Below are 4092 nucleotides of genomic sequence, written 5' to 3'. Positions count from 1 at the left end.
TTTTTTTGTTTTAATCACATTTTAAACTATTTTTTTTAACGGTCCGTTAATATCTGTTGACTACTGAGTCGACTGGACAAGGACATGGAAATGAAATGAAAATGGAAAGGTTACAAAAAAAATAAAATAAAAAAATGGACTGATACCCAATTTATAACAGTTGAAATTACACACAAGGTTGACCGTTAACGTGCTTAAATTCCATCTTCTTTCCTGATCAGGTCTTCTTTCATTCTAGTCCCATTGTCATTGGCTTAAAGATTTAGCGCAGCGACACGGCCCGTGCGGCATTAAAGCATTTCTTCAATTCGTGCAAGCGCCCTAACCAGCCACCACAACCTGCCCTTCCAAGGATATATGTTCATTGGTTTCGCCCTGCTTTGACCTCGTCAGAAGAATGGCTCCAGCTCCCGACCAATTTGTACACGGATGGCCAACTCCCTTTTTCATAGTCAAGTCCACGACTAGCGACATGTTTTTCGAACTGAACCGAGTCGACTTGCCTGAAATTTGAAAAAGTATCGTCTTATGGTCCCGCACACCCCTTCCTTGAAAACTATTCCCGGTCAATCTATACTCTTTGCCAACCAACATGCGTGTCTTTCATACTCTAAGCGTCTTATGAATTACTTCATGACACAAGGCACCCTTGCATTATATATGATTGGATATTTGAAAATCAAAATACAGGCTTCAAACGAGAAATATACCTCTAACCGTCTTAGGAATCACTTCGTGACTTCCATTAAATATGATTGGATATTCAAAAATCAAAATACAGGCGTCAAACGAGAAATGCACCTCCTCTGATGTTCTCCAATTATCCAAACGTTTGTGTCCTGTGCAATAGTAGGCCCGAGTCTCATGACCATCTGTTTACATGTGGCAACCATGTTAGGCCTAAACAATTTGGTGGGGAGAATTTGTCCAGTGGGCTTTATTGTTATGTTTCTTTGTTTAGCTTGTGCCTTGTTGGGCTCTTGGTGCTACGCTCGCTGTGCTGGTCCTAACCTTTTTCTGACGTTTGTTGTCTCTTCCATAGCTCTTACTTAATCGAAATTCATTTACCGGAAAATATAATATACACATAAATAGTCACGTGCTCTTGCAAGAAAATGCATGTACGATATGAAAATTATGAGCCATAGCTTGCAAAGTTGACAATATCCAGTATATTATTTGTAAAATATTAATTTGTGCCCTACATAGAAATTTATTTTTGTTTCTAAAATACTTCTTAGTGTGAGCCTGAATTTTTTTTTGTACATATAGAGATATAATTTGTAGAGTACTACGGGTGGGACTTGGGTGAGTGGGTGGGCCAAGGGTTAGCCCACACCAAACCCAATGTTCTAGCACCTTTGCCCGCGTCAAACCCAAGTTTTAAAAAACCTATCACATTTCATCCCACACCATACCGCAAAGGTTTTATGAATTTTTTCAGTTTCTCAAGTCATCCCAAATTTTTGTACCCTACTAATAAATAAATATTAAAAAATAAGTAAAATGTTATGTTCACTTCACTAAATAGTGTAACAAAAATCAACTAAACTATGCACAATATAAGCTTATAGCAATAATATATTCCCATGTGATAAATCCATGATTGATGATATTATAAATAATTTAATATTAAATATAAAAATTATAAATTATCCTTATATTTTGAATTTTTTAGGTTTTTTGGGTTACTAAATTCTTTATCCAAAATTTCGTCCAAATAAATTAAGGTTCTAAAATTTAAATCCAGTCTCATCTTACCATCTCGAGTACCTTACTCTCATTTAGGCGACAATCGAGTTGCTCAATTAGTCCACCCCTATTTTGTACCCGGAAATTAGATCCTGGAGTCTATGGAATGTTCTACTACTTATCTTTTGTTTTTGGAACATTTTTACTCTTATTTTCTATTTATTTATTTATTATTTTTGCCGTATAATGGGTTTTCGTCTTTTTTTATTATTATTATTTATAAATTAGTGTGTCTTCGTCATTTTTTATTATTATAAATTAGTGGGTCTTCGTCTTCTTCTGCTTGCAGGCACTATAATCTAGTTTGCAGATGGATAATCAGCTCTTGAGCCTTAGAAAGTGATTAGTTTATTCAAATAGTCAAGATGCTATTTCTTTTATTTTAGGCAGAAAAATCTCACTAAATTATATAATAATTACATAATGTCTCTGAACTATCTTTTATTTCCCTCGCTTATTAAAAGTAAGTAAAATACCTACTTTAAGCCATCGGATATCACTCCCAACAGGTTAAGTGATACAATTATTAATTTACTCTTAATTATTAATTTATTATAAAGACATAAAATTCATAAATATGAAATATTAATAGTGTACTCATATTTTTATTTTACTTTCTTCCTCTACATTCTCTCTCTCCACCTCTTCACCCACCCAAACCTATAATCGTCGACCATCCACGTAGCCATGACCCTCGACGCCACCCACCAGCTCGGCTCCATCGCCGGAGTCTTCTCCGTCCTACAACACGCCACCTGCCCGGAGAACATTGTCTTCCACTTCCTCAACAATACTTCCAACATTAGTGATGTTTTTGACTGTAAATTCTCCTTCAGGAATTTCCTGTTCTATGGATAATTTGTAATATTGCTGCTGTGAAGTCTGAGTTTGAAAGCAGAGTAAAAGAAATTAAAGATTTTTTTTTTTTTTTTTTTTTTTTTTTTGGACAGTCGTATTGTATTATGAAGCACTAGTTCTTCTGGGTATTCATAACATGTTTCGAAAACTGCAGTGTGGTTAAAATTATGGGATGTTATAATATTTCGATCAGATTTTTGGCCGAATGGCAACAGCTTTAATTGTTAGCCCTCTCTTCTACTTCCCGTCTTCATATTCATACAAAGAGAATTCAATTTCTCCAACCTTATCTGGTGACATCTCAAACTGCCCTACTGGGATCGATCTCTATCCATTGTCCCCTCCCCTTGGCTTTTCCTTGAAGCTTTCTGTGTGTTCTTTTTGTTGTTTTCCATCTGGGAGAACAAGTCTAATGTTCACTGGAACTTCCCACCCATCACCAGGATCTTTCAACAATTCTAATTAAGCTTTCTTTGTGTTCTTGTTTTTTTCCATCTGCAAGGAATTGGAAGACAATGTTCTCCGGGCAGGTGGCATGTTGGAGGACGGAGAAGACTCCAGCGATGGAGCCGCACAAGTAGATGACGTCGAGGGTCATGACTATGTTGATGGTCGACTATAATGGGTTCGGGTGGGTGAATGAGAAGAGGTAGAGAGAGAATGAAGAGGAAAAAAATAAAATAAAAATATGAAGATATTATTAGTATTTCATATTTATGGATTTTATATTTTTTATAATAAATTAATAATTGTGAGTAAATTAATAATTGTATCACTTAGCCGATTGGAAAGTTGTTTCCGAAGGCCTTAAAGAAAGTATTTTGCTTGTTTTTAATAATTGATGGAAGCAACTTTCTCTCAAAAATAATTTAGGCAGGTATTATGCAACTATTGTATAGCTTATGGGTTTTATTTTATTCTTTTGCCTTTATTTTATTCTGATTGAAATTAATCACCATTTTTAGTCTTGACTTGCCATAAATTATTTTCCTAATAGGAAAGAAAAATAAGGAAATTGCGATTACTTTGAAAGCGACTTTTGGGTTTTTTCCTTGTTGGATTTTACAACAGTGCTATTGAAGTTTCTTACCAAGGTGCATCTGTCTCCATCTCGGACTTGAGGATCAGAATTCTGAATTCACCCTGACATTATTATCAAATTGGACAATACACAAATATACTTGAATTATAAAAATGTCTCACAAAAGAGGTTGTGAAGAGACATTACTCATTAGTGTATTTTTTTTTTTTTTTTTTCTTTTTCCCTCTTGAATTATATAATGACTGTTATATAGGAGCATTTATAAATGAAGTAACCTTGTGTCGCGGTAAGGATTACAAGTAAAATTGAATTTCAAATTTTTTATTTTTTAGACTAATATATAGTAATACTGTAAGTGTTTTGAAAAGAAGGGAAAAAAAAAAAAAAAATATATATATATATATATACACACACACACATGTTTTTGGGATATAAATAAA

This window comes from Cornus florida, unplaced genomic scaffold (genome assembly GCF_030987335.1).
Source record: "Cornus florida cultivar Cherokee Brave unplaced genomic scaffold, ASM3098733v1 CherokeeBrave_3.0.0_Hap2_Chr10, whole genome shotgun sequence".
NCBI classification, from domain to species: domain Eukaryota; kingdom Viridiplantae; phylum Streptophyta; class Magnoliopsida; order Cornales; family Cornaceae; genus Cornus; species Cornus florida.
The sequence above is the reverse complement of the archived record's forward strand: the minus strand, read 5'-3'. Positions refer to the sequence as shown.